Here is a 19,002-nt window from a genome sequence, read left to right as displayed (position 1 = left end):
TTAAAAATAACAAAAGTGTAAAAAGTATATCCCATTTTTACAATAAATGCTGGAAATGTTGTCCATTATATTCTAAACATTTTAAAATGTTCTTTTGTATGCGACTTTTGGTTGCTTTTTCACTTTCATGGAGATCCACATCTTCAATACACCGCACTATTCGCCTTCGTAGTTCTTCTTTGGTAGGTATTGGAGTACTGTACATCCTTTCTTTCAAAACACCCCACAAAAAAGTCAAGTGGCGTGAGATCGGGTGATCTCGGTGGCCAATCCTACGACCCTGAACGCCTAAACCAACGATCGTCAAATATTTCGTGAAGTTTCCTTGAATCTTCCTGGGTGGAATGAGCTGACGCTCCGGCCAGTTGAAACCACGAATTCCTATATTCCTCTAAAGGCACATTTTCTAGGAAATCGTTAACGGTCGTCCTTAACATTTGGAGATATATCTCTGCATTTAGTGAGTCTTCATAAATAAAAAAAGCTAATTTTATTGTTCTTCAAAATACAGGAAACATTCAGATTAAATTTTTCTTGAAAACCCATTTCTTTTGTCACATGTCCTTCTATTAAAAATGCCATCCCTCGTAAATTTTGATTCGTCGCTCCAAATTATTTTTGACAAAAATTCCCGATCTTCCTGTATTAAAAGGGATTCGCAAAACTGCACTCTACGTTCATAGTCTTCTGCTTTGAGAGCTTGAACTTTGGTTAATTTATACGGATGCATTTTGTGATTTTTCAAAATACGTTGTACTGAAGCATGTGATACACTCAAATCATTTTCTGCACTGCAAATGGAAGCTTCTGGATATGCATAAAAATATGCCAAAACGTTAACAATATTGTCCTCATTTAAAGTAAAAGGTTTTGGTAATGTTGAAGGCGCTTTTAACTTTGAGCCACAGGACATTATTTTGTAATCTTACAAACTTCCTCTCGTTCATTGGTGTTATTTCAAGATACATTTGGTAGAATTTTCTGCAAGTTCTGACAATGACTCGATCACTTTGTTCATGTGTAATAAATAATTTCATAAGAACTTCGTTTGAATGATATTTGCATTCATTTTGGAAGATGTTTTATAACACCGTCGATTACTATTTGTGAACTACTTATAAAAGTAACCAAATTGTTATGAGCTTAATATTTCCACTGCTACCTAAAACCAAATTCTTAAAGAAATGTTTCCAGAAGAAGTGACTTCATTAAGAAAACTTTATGATTTAGGTATAGGTACATGATATATCATCTTGAAGCATTTTCCATAGTCTTTCAATTCATCGAGTAATATACAGGTGGTTTCATTTGAAAAAATGAACTTTTGACCACTTTTATGCACAATGGAAATAGTAGTCATTTCTACACGCCCTGTATGATATGGAGTAGTTTCTGGGTGTTGATTAAATATTTCGAGTTTGTCCAAACTATCATCAAAATATTAACTTTTCATGAATTGAGAGTACTGATGATGTAAGTACTTAAGTTCAATTAGGGCTATGTTTTGGACCATATTTGGCACAAATTATTTTTTTATCTCGAAAACCGATAGAGATAGGTATAGGACATTATTCACAAAAAAGTATTATAATGAAACGATTCCAAAAATATGTTTATATACGGGGTATTCTATTTAAAAAATAAAGTTAAAGTTTTTAAAAATAAAGGACAGTTAAGGAAATGTAAGATGTGAAATTTTAAGAAAAATCCTGCGTTGCGGTTACCATAAACGTCTAACCTACCGTAAGTCACGCTGTATAATAAAAGTATCTTTCAGTATGTCATTCACTATGAAAAAGGTACTGTGATATCAAATATGTCGTGATATATTTTTGAAAATGAGGTTTGTTATAAAATTACTATGGATCTTCATCAAGTGAGAACCGAATCAATCAGAAAAATATAGATTACTTTACCATGGGAGATGAATGGAGAAATGTTCTATTTTTATTTTCTTCAATCGATATACATTTTATCAAGTTACATTTCAGAAAAAAATATTTCCATCAATTCATTTTTCTTATACTTGAATAATATTTCGTAACCAAACTACCGGGAGATGTAGGTTTGTGAATTTTTTTACATGTCATTTTGTTTTCAATATGATAAACATATCAGCGAAGCACTGAAAGAAAGATTGACGATATAAGTTCAACGCACTTTTCTCTTATTTGAGACACCCATTTAGTTCATCTACAATGGTGATGCTATTTCTGAACTATTTCTAGATCGACGGAAGCTTAAGTTCCGTAGTGACTTATTCACGTAAAAAGCCCGGTGATAGAGGTGAGTAACGTTGGCACTTACGGAGAACTAGCGGATGTCTGTTTTCACGAAATTCTATAAAAACAACTATGATGGTCAATTTAGTTGACTCAATATAACGCTGTTTTGATGTTCTGATTTTTTTATTGATCCTATTATATGAAAAAAATTAGATATGGATTGTCCAACATCATTTACAAGGGATATTTTAATTACAATTTTAATGGTGTACTGTATATACCGAAAAAAAGCCATTTACTGATTTCAGATAATTACAAAATTATATGTATATTACCCAACAACATTCACAAACAATATTTTTTCAATCGGATATCAAAAATTCAATAGGTCGCTTGAATTAATTTTTTCGCACGATAGTTTTGATTTTGCGATAACTCCTACGATATTAGTTTGAATTGAACTGTCATCCTAACTGAACGTTTATGCAAAATTTCAGCTCATTCGGTTGAGGATAACTGGCATAGAATTCAAATGCGAGATTTTACCCGAACTAACATACATATATACATACAAATAAACATTGGTATTTAAATAAAGCTTATAATTTATAACAACTAATATTTGTTGATTTCAGATAATAACAAACTGATAAAATGTTTCAATTCGTGTTACATGTTGTTTAGAAATACTGAATTTTCTGCTGAATACTGCTGAAACCATCATGAACTTGCTATTGGTATGTCCATAAAATATATAGACCAGTGGTGGGCTATTACGGTTTTGTTTCAGAAAATCTAATTGTTTAGATGGATCCCTTAGTCAATCTAAAACAAGCACTGCTCCCAAATACTCGAACTTTAACACTCTTGTCGATGCGATTTTCTAACCTAGCTCAACTCCTGATTACGCCAACTTGGTTGGTGTTTAGGAGTTAGGCTTGTTTCGGATTCCTTCTACGCCAGAGGTTCCAGTTCTACCTTCCCTTGGGCGATATTTCTATTTATATCAGTAATCAACTGATCTATGACGTAGATGTTGTCTATTCTGAGTTTATCTTCGAACTAAATAAGTGAGGTTATTACAAAATTCCGCGAAATATCTATTTCAACTTGACGTTGTTGGTTACGAAACTTCTTTTAAGTTTGAAGACTTTTCATTACCTCACTTTACAGATTTTGAAATAAATCTTAATTTGAACAGTTTTTTGTTTATTGACTATTAGGTTGTGAAATGCATCATAATAACCGCCATGAAAGGTAAAACCACCAAGAAGCGTCTTCAGGAAATGACGTTTTCTTCATCTCCTAAAAAAAAGTATTGCATTTCTAGTGAATGGGAAAAGTGCTTGCTTTGGATGAATTCAAATTGTCACGTTGAATAATTCGAAACACTGTTCTGCAAAACCAAATATATAAAAAACAGTATCTGACTCGGTATCTGATGTTATTTTGGAAAGCTTCAAGTCTGAACGAAATCAAAAAGTCATATGGATCGTCTTATATGTCCATCCTAGTACGTTCAGCATAATATATTCTCAGCCAATTTGTACCGCTATAACGAGACGTTAACTACTCATTTCTCATCGTCGTGAAAGCTAAGATGTTTGGACAGCCTATATGATCTTCCATGATCAAAGTTCTTTCTGTCACAATCAGCCCCGTAAACACGGGCTGATATATTATGATTCATGATATCTTGGATTGCGCTTATTTCATGGAAAAATTGGATAAGATAATTATCGCCTTAGCGTGATCTGGTTTTTTCATGAATTTTTTCCAGGAGATTCTAGACAACTCTGACATCAGTTTGCATAGACTAAAATGAGATTGGAATATCGAAATCGCAACACAAGGATAACTCTCGCGTAAGCTTCGGCAGAAAACAAAACGAAGGCTGAAGTGAAACTTGATTAGAGAGCCACCCGCTAACACCAGGGGGGGTGCCTCCCACTGTCCAATTGTGGGACTGTGTGGTGGCGTGTCTTTTGTCGTCTTCCTGGGCTCAACAGTACAGTCATCATCCTGCCATTCCCCCTTTTTTCTATACTTATCCTTCTTCCTTCCCTCCCCTGCAACATGCAACTGGCATGTAACAGATATTACATCAGCATCAAGTTACTTCCTAATGTTCCTGTATGAATCATCATGTTTATTACATGATCTTCCATAATATGCTATTTTCAGTACTATTAACTGTTATTCCATCAGCTACAATGTCCTTCAAGTGATTATATACAACCTCCTTTCCTCTTTGGAAAAAGAATAAACAAATTATGTTAAAGGTTTCTTTCATTTTATCATCCCCAAAATATTATTATTTGATAAAATTATAATTTTAAGTTTATAATTTGTTGTCGAGATTTGTCATATGCCTCATATGAAATTAGCTGATCTTGACCCTTTATAAATGAAGTTTATTTGAGATTTGGCCTAGTGAGATTTTTTTTAATTTTATATAACTCCGGAGGCAAACAATAGAAGATCATTTGATACAACTCATTTTTCTCAAGATATTTGAAACTACACAGAAACTAGAAATCATTCTCTATATGGAAGTATATATAGTAGGTGTAATCATCAGCGTCAAATTAGAGGACGACTGTTTTATGACAAATACACAATTATTTCGCAAAGTGTAGTAAAACTAAAAATGTAAACATACTTGAAAATGATGACCGACATTTGTTTATATATTTTGTAAATCCAATAGAAATAAAAAAAAATGAAGAAGGCTAGATATATTTCAATGATTAAGGCAATTTGAAATTTGAGGGAAGTAATTATTGAATATTTGTTTGTAATTTTGTTTCAATATTCATTCACTTCCACTTACATCGGAAGTTATTTGCAAGTTTCTCATTTCGAGCGAAGCGCCCTCTACATTCAGGGGATTTTTTTTGAGGACAAAACACAAGCACTACAGGAAAATTTTTAAAGCGCTCTAAGAGCGGTGCCTGTGCGAAACTAGTGATTCACATTGTATTTGAATCGCTGAAGATTAAATCCATTTGGAAAAACGTTCTCAGGAAGTTTATTCCACATAAACGCAGTTATCCAGATGAAAGAGTTCTTGAACAGTGAAATTTGAGGTGTACTGAGTTGAACCTCAAAACGATGAGCAGCCACAGTCCGTCGCATATTTCTGATATGTACCGCTCTTGGTGTCACTTGGTCACTTGAACACTTCCCGTGAAAGTATTTATAGAAGAGAGACAAATCTCCAACATTTGTTTGATGTTCCAGACTATCGTTTTCCTTTTTCAATTCTGATGTGAGTTTGTTGTGGACGATCTATGCATAATATGTTCTGTTTTTGATATACAGGCCGTTTCTAATATCATGTGGTAACATTGCTATATTCTAAACCGTAACAGATATGAAGACGATTAATGGAAAAACAGGTAACTTTCATCGGGAACAATACAATGGTCGAAGAAAATTTTCAGGGACTCTCGCCCTTCTCGAGTTATACGGGGAAAACAAAAAATGCTGTTTTTCGTTTTTTCGAATGGAATTGTTATTTCGGAGAATATAAAAAATGAAAAAGGAAAATATTATTGTATTCGAAGTAGACTATAACGATGTAATAATAAATATTCGACAAAACCTTTCGTGTCAACGTGGCCACTATCAACTTTTTTTTAATACGGATCTGTCTTTTTTATTATAGATATTGATACAGCCATAAATTCACAATCCAAGGGTATATCACATTTGATATTTTTATAGGGTTCCATTTGAAATAACTACCATCATCAGTGACAACAATTTTAAATTACCGTCCTGTCGTTACTTCTTTTGTAAATTGTTTCGATTTCTTCAAAATATAATTCAGACAACCCAATAAATTCGACAGGTAGGTACCCTAACACAATTAAAATTCGTACTTTTTCGTTTTGGAATTTTTTGTATTGCCGTAATCCTTCTTTCGAAGCTTATTTCTCCCTAATCAATTATAATTCGTAATATTTTTATAATTCTCAATCCTGGAAGTAACGAAAATATCAGTTTTTGGTCAAAATAGCATCTCAATTCATTTACCATCTTAAACGCGTAGGCTTTGCTTGATTTATATGAGAGAACTGTCAGATATATTCAAATGATGAAAGGGCTGATATGCTATTCAGTTATGCAAAATCAAATAGAAATCCTTTTTTTGACAAGGAATATTTATGTTGAGCTATACCTATATTCGAATCGTCGTATTCCGAACATCCAAATGTTTAGATGATTAGAAAGAAATTTGAGGGACTATGGTGCATTTGACAGAAAGAAAACAAGAAAATGTGTGGTTACTGGAAGTGTGAGGAATCGAATGAATGTTATAGGTAAGCAAATATTACCACATGAAAGTGTACACAGTGAAAATATCTTTTTTTTCAATTTAGGTTGGTCAGTTACAAAAATTATGTTAATCAAGATTGTTCTTTACGAGAAATTACCCACACGAAATGGGAATTTCTGTAAAATCCACCACCTCAATGAAAGGAATTACGGAAGGAAAGTATATGATTTGCGAAGTGGTTAAGACGTAGAAATAGGGAAGTTGGAAATATTTGTAAAAAATAATATGGACGGACGAATCAAAATTCACCAACAGTGGTTGGTTCAACAGAAATATCCATTATAGGTGGAAAAATACAAATGAATATTTACATAGGGAATAAATGTTTATTTGGGAATTGTGGGAACAAACATCCTTGGCCCTTTCTTTTACGATGATCATTGGAATAGTGGAATGTATCTTCATTTTCTATTCAATGAATTCGATAGCTACTTAGATGAATTACCACGGAATATTCGCCATGAAATACAATATTTTCAACAGGACGGCGCTCCTCCCCATAAGGCAGCAATAGTAAGGGAACATTTAGATGCAATATTCCCAAGAAAATGGATTGGAAACAATGGACCAATCAACTGGCCAGCTGATCCCCAGATCTTACTCCTTTAGACTTTTTGTCTGGGGATACATAAAGGATAAAGTTTTATCAACACCAATTATACATATCAACCATCTCAAACAGAAAATAAGAGATGCATGTATTAGTATTACATTCATAATGCTAGAAAATTGCACAAAAATTGTCTGGACCGACAACTTGTGTGCATTCAACAAAGAGGTCGTCAATTCGAGCATTTAATGTAAATTGCCATGTAGCTTTGATTTTCCGTATTGATTTCATTTTTCCCAAAAGTTCATGAAAATACATTGTTTTTCTGTTTGATTATTGTCACTGATAATGGGCGTTACCCTTGGATTGCGAATTTATCGCTTTATCAATATCTGTAATAAAAACGACAGGTCTTTATTCAAAAAAAAGTTGATGGTGGGCCATGTTGACAAGGAATGTTTTATCAAATTTTTATTATTACATCGTCATAGTACACTTCGAACACAATAACATTTTCCTGTTCCACTTTTTTATATTCTCCGAAATAACAATTCCATTCGAAAAAAACGAAAAATAGCATTTTTGGTTTTCCCCGTATACCTCGAGAAGGGCGAGAGTTCCCATAAATTTTCTCCAACCATTGTATTGTTCCCGATGACAGATATATTTTTTCCCATTTAATCGTCTTCGTATCTGTTACGGTATAGAATATAGCAATGTTACCACATGATAAAAGAAACGGCCTGTATTTATGTTTTTATTAATTAATAGTGATGAGGTTATTTCTTAATTTTCATCAATTTTCAACTAATCATTATAGTCATTTCAAAGAGAAATTACCAAACTTTTTCAAAATTAAACCCTATATTTTATATTATTTATAATATCCATTTTTTAAAAAGTGTTGAAGACATGTAATCATTCAGTAGAAAATGTTCAGTTACCCGTGAAATACTACTTCAGTCTTTGTATATAGACTATATATATATACAATGGTTCAGTCGTGTTACTCGACAAACGAAAAATGTGGTCATAATTCGTTAGAATGAAGTTTGTCGACGCGAGCCGGAAGCGATAATCTTAAATGATTCGATCAAGTATTGACCATTTCTCGCGAGTGTAATACTATTTTTGTATGACTATTAAAAGAACGTCAAATATATACCGTTTCCAGTTTTCTGGTGGCAAAATGATTCATAACTCACACTTTCGAGCCAGTTACAGTTGACCAGCTTCATAACTCACTACCTTCGGGGTGAATACCCTGTATATATACCTGGGTAAATACCAAAATTCATAAATACTCGGTATTTTGGGGTATTTATGAATGAACGACTTATTTATATTTACTTTTTATTTACTTTTATGAACATTGTAGTAATGTAGTTGAAACTTGAATCTACCCTTATTACCAATTGTATAGTTGTTATTTACGAATGCATTGAAATTAATCAATTATTCATTTTAGTTATCGGTATATGTTTTGAATTGCACGTTGCCTTTTTCTAATAAAACATTATTTTACTCTTATAAGCTTATTTGTTTTTTTCGAAAGTCTATCTATAACTTATTAGGTACTTTATTATCTCAATTTTTGTCGAAATTTATAAAAATGCTTTTTTTTGAGTAAATGATAAAAATTTTCAAAATTCTTGATTTAAATCATGATTTAAATAAAGCCAATCCTGCTAATTAGTGATATTCGTGGGCATTACTCATCCCAAATGCAAATACTGTCGGAATAGTGAGTCACCTCTGTTATGTAGTTAAGGCATGTTATATCAGAAAAAGGCATCATCGTTTAGAGAGAAACATCATCTATTGTAGGTAAATACCGATATGAAGAGATAACATTACCGGTTATGTAATTATTCACGGGTAATTCTAACACTGTAACAATTGCGGGCTCTTCAAAATGTAAAACCAAATCTTTCACGTACTTACAAAATAAGACCATTATAAAAAAGAACATTTTCAAAATTTTGTGTGGAGACTCTGGGATCTTGGACTAGAAGTGTTTATTCGATTTTCGTGAACGGAAAACAATTTGGAACTGAATACTTGAAATAGTGAAAAAATCAAAGACAACTTTTGATCCTCTTCAAACAAGCTCTGTGAAAAGTTTCCAAAATATTTTTTTCAAAAGGTCAATAATTCGGGAACTGGGTGAGAAACTATCGATTATATCAAGTTGTCTTAAATTATAACATAATCTTGAATATTCGGAATGCTTTGGCATCTCAAGCACTCATCGATATGGTTTCCGAAAGCAAAAATCGACAGGCGACAATTTATCGAGAAATAAGAATAAGGGTTATAGGCTGCTTGATATTAGGGTTTATTAATCTGGCTTGCCAGACCTCTCCAGCTTTATCGAAGACCCTTGCCGATTGGATATGTTTAATATACGAAGGATTCTGGATGGATATCTTTAATATACGCTGGTGTACCCAGATATCCGTATTGTTTCATTCTCTGTTACACGTTTTCTCTGTTTATTTGTTTCGCTGTCGACACAGCACACTCACCTTTTTTTTATATTCAGAAACTCGAACATCAGCTATTTAAGGCACACCAGAAGATCTCAAGAAAATGTTGGCTTGGGATAACAGAAACCAAGTAGGGTTTGAAACTAGGAAACCAAAGAATATTGCTGACATAAATAAACATATTTTTAGGCAGCTATACTCTTTGAAAAAGAAGGCATTCACCTGATTATCACACGTTAAAAGGTAAGACCTCGTAAGTCCTTAGCTCGCACAAGTTTCTCAACTTCTGAGAGTTGTCGTTCGTATGGGGGCGACAGCTGATTAACGGAAAAACAGATTTTAAACAGATTTTTTTTAAACAGATTGGAAACGGAAACATCACAAGCAATCTTGATAGCCAGTAAGATCAAAAGAAGGTTGAGGACTAGGCTCTTTTCTTTAAATACTTTCACAAAAAATGCTTGATTGTCTAGTTTGAAAATTGAGCCCGATTTCATCGAGAGCGATATACAGAACGTTCCAACGAAAACATGACCTCCCCTGTAAGTCAGAAACGGACATGTAATCGAAATATTCAGAGAACACGTCAATTTTTATTTCTAGGGAGACTAAATCTGACATGAAAATCATACCTGAAACGCCCCGTGCGGTCAGCAACTACCACCCCATTTTTTTCAATGGTATGGGGGGGGTCGAGTGATACATCATTTAAAAGGTCTTTTGTCCCTCTATTACCTCTGTAATTTTTTTCGAAATTGGTTCATTCGTTATTGAGAAATTAAATGTTGAACGTTTTATTTAAGAAAAAACAGAAAATTCGCTGTCGTTCTTTTTAATGAGGAAATTAACAACAAATAATATCAGTGGAAAGAAAATCAACGGATAAATTATTCAAAATGACCTCCACCTAGTTCCATACAATAATACAGTCTGCTCTCGAAAGCGTTCCGTACTTTATTCAAGATGTCCGGAGTCAGCAATCGGCATTCCTGAACAATTCTCTGTCGCAGGTCTTCTAGATTTGTAAGCTCAGTAGAGTACACTTTCGACTTCAGGCGTCCCCACAGAAAGAAGTCCATCGGTGTGAGATCAGGTGATCTAGCTTGCCACTCCACTGGACCCTTTCTGCCAATCCAACACATTGGAAAACGTTCGTCCAAAAACTGTTTTACCCGAAAATCATAATGTGGGGATGCAGCATTCTGCTGAAATTTTATTTCATTTTGTACTAAATTGTCATCATTTTCTATAATTTATGTAATCATAGGATTTACAGTCTTGTAACAGATTTAAGTATGTGTCTCCACTGAGATTACCTTCAATGAAGAATGGTCCAACGATATGATTACCAAGAATGCCGGCCCAGACATTCAATATTTTTGTGGAGTGTGTGAATGTGTTTCCATCACCAAATGAGGATTCACATCGCTCCAGTAACGACAATTCACTTCACTTCACCTTCACCATTCAACATGAAAAAACTTTTGTCTGAAAAACATGTATTGTAAAATAGATTTGGGTTATTGGTCAATTACTCTATGAACACCTCACAAAACCGAAGTCGACGATCAGGAGCATCTTCGTTTAATTCCTGAACTAACCTTATTTTGAAAAGATGGAATTTGTAGGCTTTCAAATTCCGAAAAACACTAGTAGCTAATACACCAGACGCCCTAGCTAGTTGTCTAATAGATTGTCGATTTTCCATTTGTACATGTCCTAAAACTACAACTTCAACTCCGGTCATTTCTGATAGGACGGGATACTTCATGTTTTCTGTTGTGAACAGAACCTGAAGTTCGAAACTTATCCAATAACTGTTTAACGTATTGACGGCTCACATTGTGGTCTGAATGATTCGTATCATAAATTATTGCAGCAGCTTTAGCACATTCATTATTTCGATAATAGTTTGCAACAATTTCTATTTTTTCTTCAGTAGAATGAACCATGTTGGAACACAGTGAACAAGAATGCCTGAATAATAATTCGTGAAGAAGTGACAGTGGCCAACTATCTACTTTTTGTTCTGCGACAACTAGATTCAACAAAAACCACCTGTGCCGTGTCGTAACGGTGTCGTCCATTTCAAAACGTTCACTACTAATTAAATAAATTCTACAAATCTAGAAGACCTGCAACAGAGAATTGTTCGGGAATGCCGATTTCTGACTCCGGACATCTTCAATAGTGTAAGGAACGCTTTCGAAAGTAGACTGTATTATTGTATGGATCTAGATGGAGGTCATTTTGAACACTTTATCCATTGTGTTGCCATTGATATTACTTTTGTTGGTTTCCTCACTAAAATGAACGATAGCGAATTTTCCGTTTTTTCCTTAATAAAACGTTAAACATTTAATTTCTCAATAACGAATGAACCAATTTCGAAAAAAAATACAAAAGTAATAGAGGGACAAAAGACCTTTCAAATAATGTATCACTCAACCCCCATGCCATTGAACAAAAAATAGGGTGGTAGTTGCTGATCCCAGGGGGGTGACGTTTCGGGTATGATTTCCACATCAGAATTAGTCCCCCTAGAAATAAAAGTTGACGGGTCCTTTAAAATTCTTGATTACACGTTCGTTTCTGAATTGCAAGGGGGGTCAAGTTTTCATTGGAATGCCCTGTATGTCAAAAGTACGCGACAAACTACAGCTGCCCAATGCTTCAGCTGAGAACACCTCGAAAACTGTACTTTTTCGGAACTCTTAAATCGGAGAACGTTGTATTTGTAGAATAAGTAAACTTTCCCAAAAAGTTTTTCGATTGTACATATATAATTTTAAGGATTTTCCTGTGGGATTCAGCATCTCCATTTCTCCATTCAGATCATTTACTTACGTTTTTAGATAGGTATATCCTGAAAGTAAAGAGTGCCTAGCTCAGACCGTAGTCGGTTGGTTGGCGTGAGTGGTTCGTGCTACTTACTCAATAAACCGCTATATGAACGTTGGTTTACAACTGCATATCGTTCGACCCGTAATAGGAATCACATCAAAAGGTAAGGTCTCGGTAATCTTGAGGGCTATCATTCGAGAGAAGACGACAGCTGGTCAACGAAAAAACACATGCACATATATTTTACATATTTTTAACTATCTCCTAGATTTTCAATGTATCTTAATCAATCCTAATTTTAGTTGAACAAGGGAGCGATTGTGAAATATTTATGACGGCAAAATTTTGAAACAACATGAAGTTTTTAAGTTCAGGTTTCACTATTTAACAGAAAACATCATCTGCAACATTCAGACGTTATAAATCACTTCCTGGGCATGTATTAATGCCGAAGTACTGATACTTAGGCGTGTCGTTCAGAGACAATAGAAATCATTTCATCGGAATTATATATTCGTTTTTTGTCGCTCTCGCCGAATAGAATACATGATTGTTAATTGATTAAAAGTTTCAATATTCGTAAAATCAATGTCTTACTATTTATACGTAGGCTTCGGTTAAATTAGTTAATTAACTTTGCTAACCAACTTCAGAGTCGACTTCGTTTAGAAAAAAATAATTTCTGATATATCTGAGACGAAAACATGACGGAAATTAATTTTCGTCTGGTACAGATATTTTCATATCAATAGCACACAATTCTGAGACTCAATGGTGAGGTTTGTTTTGGTTCTGCGTAGCCATTAAAAGTTGTTTCGTTTCCTCTAGATCAGTTCTGTTATCACCTCAAAGTGTTTTGGTTTGTTCAGAACCAATAAGGAACTATTCCAGCGAACGGTAATCATGAGTTCAGGTTTGAGCGTAGGGATTTATCAGAACTTCCAATTCGCACATGCACACATGAAATTTTTCATTTGTGTTGTGTATAGATGTGCAATTTCTTCTTCAGGTTCATACAAGGTGATGAGCCTTATGTAGTTCTCGACCAATAGAGCAAGACGATACTCGTGGTGGAGTTTACAGCTCCGAGTGAGACGAATATCCACCGGCAAGAGGAGGAAAATGAAAGCAATATCGAGATTTTCTCTTCGAACTTCATAGTCTCTATCCAGACCACTCTATTGATATGATTCTTCATATTATTGGATTCCTTGGTGAAATTATGCCCTCTGTACTCTTGAATCTCAAGATCACGCCGAATTTTCGCACTGAGACAGAAATCATACCCGGATAAATGCAGAAGGCAGTCATTCTTAGCTCATTGCGCCTTTTTAGGGTACATGATTCTCAAACCCAATGATCACTTGAACACAGTGCTCATTCGGTTTGGCGCAATTTTCAATAATATAAATAATTATTATCATCATTTAATAATAATTAGTATTACTCTTTATTGGTGATATTACACATTCCTGTTTACACAAGTATTAACAAATTCATAAAATGAAATTTGAAGTTGAAAATTCATTGAAATATTAGACAGAATTTATACTTTGAACGCATCAGGTTGAAGATTTTCTATTGCAAAAGAAATCCAGGCAAACAGTGATTGATGCCATTCCGGGTTTTTGAAATTCTGTGATAGTCTGTGTATATATTAAAAGAAACACTCGTGTTCTGGCTGCTTTTTCTTCATTTATGATTGTCGAAAGACGATAATTGGCCAATACCTACGTTGCTCAATGTAAAAAAATTACAGAAATATAGGTACCTATACATCGCTAACTGAATAAAATTCATAATTCTTCTTTCACAATATCGATTTTTGCAACGGAGATTTTGGTTTCTTTCATTCATAATCATTTATAAAAAAATCGAATATGTGTGTGTTGCGGTGTTGTCACATGGTGCAAAATATTCTTACAGCACAAGGTATGACACGAAAAATGCAAAAAATTTCAGAAAAAATGCTTTTTAGAGATTTTTATATGGAATGAGCTACAATTATTTGATCAATACATGGTAACAGAAATTTCAACATTTGAGTTTTATCAGAGCTACTCTTATGAAAAAATAGGGAATCGACAATTATTTTTTCTTCGCGACAAATTCCCTACAATTAAAAATTATATTTCATTAATTTTACACCAAGAAGCCTTGCTAATTTCATAGAGGTCATTTCCACACTACCTATCAGATTGTGTTTTTATATCATTGTACTTTCTCTGATAGTCAAAACGGTTACATACCATCAGTCGTAATAACTTTTGACTAAGCTTAGAGCACCTCGTAAAATACTCGGTTTTTGCATTTGCACATGAAGTTTCTATGTTAACGAACTTTCACAACCACATGTGGTCAAAATATGTGGAACATTTTCTACATTGGTAATTAGTAAATGTGTCAAATCTTTGTTGGTATACAATGATTTTCAGGTTATCTCAGTTAACTTCTCGTTTTATTTAGACAATATTTTGATAATTAGTTTTTAAACATGAAAAAATGCAAAAGTTTATAAAAATTGTTGTCAAAAATATATGTTGAAATGTATTGTTCCGTTAACCATTTGTGTTTCCTTAACGAACAACAAATTTATGTGAGCTATGGGTTAACGAGGACTTACATTTAAGGGCGCGATTCCTAGTACAAAACCGGGGATACCCAGTTAAAATCGAAAATTCTACCGTTAAAATCATCCCATTGTTCACAAAGCGGTTGATTAAATAATGATAATTACCAAGAATACTTGAATTTCTGCGAAGAAATTATCAAAATAACCGGTAGATAATCGAAATACAAAAACGGAAAAAATAATGGAAGAAATACTGGAGTATGAGGAAATGTATGTTTTATTGGAGTGTTAATAAAGTGGAGATTATTGATGGTTCACTCATTATGGTTCCGATATGGAAAAGCTTAGATAAAAGGGTTGGCGTGAAACCAATATCACCCAGAGATCAGCTCTCTGAACCAGATGAAATTACCCTTACCGTCTTTCAGAACAGGAAAGCCCCCACGAGTCTTGGAAAGTGATAGACAAACCATTACTGAATTCACATACAGAGACCTCGGTGTAGATGACCAAACATATAGAGGGATTAAAGAAATTAAAAATGCCAATATCCTAGTTTCCCTCATTGTGAATTTTTCTGAGGACTCTTAAGAAGCCAGTGAAATAATTATTGTTACGATGAGAAATAAGATATCACTGAAAATGTCAGGTGGCAGGTAAAGGTCACTGAGGTACCATCTGAGATAGCAAAATCAGCCAGGAGTTGTCATTGCTGAACTACAAAAGATCTGCTATGCCAAATTCTGGTCTGCAGTGATCGTATTAATGATCATATGCAGTTTCAAACTTTTGCCTACATTCCTAAAAGTTATCACTACATGTATTGCACGAAATTGCTAATATTTTACTCCAGGACTAGTTTGTATTTTTACATTTATTTCAGAGCTATACTTTGTTTCCTAATAGTAAAAATTAATAAATGCTCATTATGAATGCAAAACGCCAACAGTGTGCTCAAACAAAATTTTGTGAGCCCAAACGAGTTCAATGGAATTAAGTTCACAATGATAAGGGGGCAAACGCAGAATAATAATATTTAGTCTTTGTGCCATGTTGTAGACTATATATTCTTTGAAACGAGCTTGATTTGGACATATAATGGACAATAGTTCTTTTTTAACCATAATTGCATCAAATGATATGCTTTTTTATCGAAACCACAAATAGGTATCCCCTTTTCTCCAGGCATCATCTATTTGGTATTCTTTCAACTTTTCTGGAATGATAACTAGCACTATCCATCACAATCACAGAGTTCGATTGAATGAGGTCTAACATTTACTCAAAATATTCTTCACACACATTGCCGTTCATGTCCTCATGGTATTTGCCAGAATGCTTTGACTCAAACATCAGCAAAACCCCGCCCTCAACAAAACCATCAGCACCACTTCCAATGCTTGACGTGAACTTGTATTGTTTTTATCTTGCCACATCTTTCCAACGGTATCATTCGTTAGGCCAAGTTTCGCCAAATAATAAATCTTTCCATTCTCACGTCAAAATTCTCTTATCTGTCTTGGGTAATGTCTTCTCTGACAAATAATTTCATTCACTTTGGTCTTCTTTCAAGGCTTCCATTATTTTGTCGAGGCATTTCTTTCTTTAAATGAAATGAATGTACAAATCTACTAAGTTTGTGTTTTTTTCCACACATTTCATAATTGTTTTAACGGTACACGAATACTTTTGGCTTCATATACATCATAAATAATTATCTTTTCGTTTTACTGGAGAGAAAACTGAAGTAGGTAACCATTTTAATTCATCCACTAAGTATAAAACGCAATGGTTTTATCATTCATTCATATTTTTCAGGTAATAAAGGACCTAATTGAAGCACTATTATATGAGATTTTATCATTACGTCATCCTCATTTCCAGAGAAAATTGAAAATATGCACAGTACGTGCAGTGAGTCAAGAATTCGATTTACTTTTGTCAACTGAACGAAGTGAAGCTATCAGAACCCACTAATTACAAAAAAAAACAAGAAAAATCTGCTATAGGAACAAATTTTCGAGTAGGTAACTATATTTCCAGTTATTCAAGAAAATACTATTCTTGCTCCATGGAACATTGTTGCTAAAATATGGCACATATCTTCATATAGGCATAACCAATTTCATTTTCATTTTTATTATCTGTTATCTTAGAGCAAACTGGTGATTCCAATTATGAGACACACTTATTATTTATTGAGAGGGTCAAGCACATGAATAATATGTAATCATAAAGAACAAACGTGACATAATAATATGTTTCAAGAATAAAGTATTATTCACGACTTGCACCTTTTCTGGCTACTTATAATATAACTACAAAAACATTTATCTTCATTTATCATTATCGAAGAATACGAGTAGGTACTAATATCTAAGTAGTTTTTGTTCGAGGATCATTTGTTTTCAAAACGAACTATATCCCTTAAGAAAATTATCTTGCTCTTTGTCTTTACATTGTTGCTAAAACATGTCACTGAAACATAGCTCTTGACACTTTCAATATTAATAATTTTTTTGGTATCTTCGAGCCCATCCAGTTCGTGAAACGGGTGATTCCACACTAATAAGATGGACAGACAAAGGTGACAAATGATCAGAAACTGTCATGAATATTCACAACTTTCTAAAAATATTTCGTTTATTGATAAATGCAAAACCGTAAAGTACGTACCTACCTTATGACTTTTGTTCTCACCTAATGTTATTGCATACCAATAAATGATTAAAGTATCTGTACCTTCTTCGACTGAATGTTGTGTGAGGTTATTATTTAGAGAGAAAATATAAAAAGCAGAACAAAGTTTACCTGAACGAGCTGGAACACGAAACCACTTTTAATCCAGGTGAAATATATCGTATTATCACTGACTTCGAAATTAAACGAATCACTTCACATAAAACACGGCACAATGAGCAAGCGACACGATATAATACTTCAGTTGGAGTTTCTCTCGGTACCTACTAACTGACTACCGAGTTCCGACTGTCGAGCCGACTAGTTCCACTGAAATTCACTTGTAATACAAACAACACGAAAGAAGAAACCACAGCCGCATCAGTTGTTCAAAGCAATGAATTCCTCCCACCATGAAGAGCTTCATGGCATATGAACCCGCTTTTGTTCATGGCTTATGCCGATGCCAGCACAGTATACCCATACCTACATTCTACATTATTGTAGTTTACAGTTTATTTATTCATTTATGTGTCACGAAAACGAAAAATGCAGATTTTGGATACTTCGAAAGACTGCATATAATAAAATTTAATTCTTGTGTACCTAAATAAATACGCTCTAAGATGTTATATATGTTACATTTCAAGAATAAATTTGGAGAAGGCATTTAAAAACTAGAAAAAAATAACGTACCTACCATATCGATGATGACAGTAAATCTTGAACCTAGTGTATTTGGGGACGTTTTCAGTTATTTTGACAAAAATCATTTCTAGAAACATACCATCAACCTATTGCACTCTTTAAAAAACACTTTGTAGAAGTGCCGGCTTCGCCCAACCTTATTTTATTTTAAGGTATTAATTCAAACAACAAAAGATTGTTAATAGCATAAAAATTCTCAAATGTGATTATCAAACACTCAAACTATATAGTATTTTAAAACTTTTCATTTGTAAATTCAATTTCATTTCTTATTAATCATCAGAAATAATCTACTTTTAATTAACATACTTTTCGCAATAGACTAAGGCTGCAGCCAATGACTAAGTCCGCCACTGCACAGGTTAGAAGTGAGTATAATTCCAAAATAGTAGGCACTAAATCCTCAGAAATGACTGACGTTTTTGCCTAATTCCGACCTGGGTAAAAAACATATTCAATTTTGGTACAGATATGTAGACGATAGACGTTTCTTGAGTTCTGTGTATTCAGAAAACCTAGCTATACAGACAATACCATCCCAAGTGATTCTTTCCATCCAGACAGTCATAAATTAGCAGCCTACAATTCAA

General features: G+C 33.8%; 1 protein-coding gene across 1 annotated transcript in view; it reads right to left on the bottom strand.

Annotated features, from left to right (window-relative positions):
- The window catches only part of LOC111503625 (uncharacterized), a 140,144-nt gene extending 122,061 nt beyond the window's left edge, over positions 1-18,083 (bottom strand). Inside the window, exon 1 of the mRNA XM_023157976.2 lies at positions 17,837-18,083. The gene's annotated coding sequence lies outside the window, so the exon portion shown is untranslated. The remainder of the gene's footprint in view (positions 1-17,836) is intronic.
- Positions 18,084-19,002: the final 919 nt, after the last annotated feature.

The sequence above is a fragment of the Leptinotarsa decemlineata genome, unplaced genomic scaffold, assembly GCF_025532065.1.
Source record: "Leptinotarsa decemlineata unplaced genomic scaffold, Ldec_3_MD MMD2_tig00000199_RagTag_RagTag, whole genome shotgun sequence".
Classification (NCBI taxonomy): domain Eukaryota; kingdom Metazoa; phylum Arthropoda; class Insecta; order Coleoptera; family Chrysomelidae; genus Leptinotarsa; species Leptinotarsa decemlineata.
The sequence above is the reverse complement of the archived record's forward strand: the minus strand, read 5'-3'. Positions and strand labels throughout refer to the sequence as shown.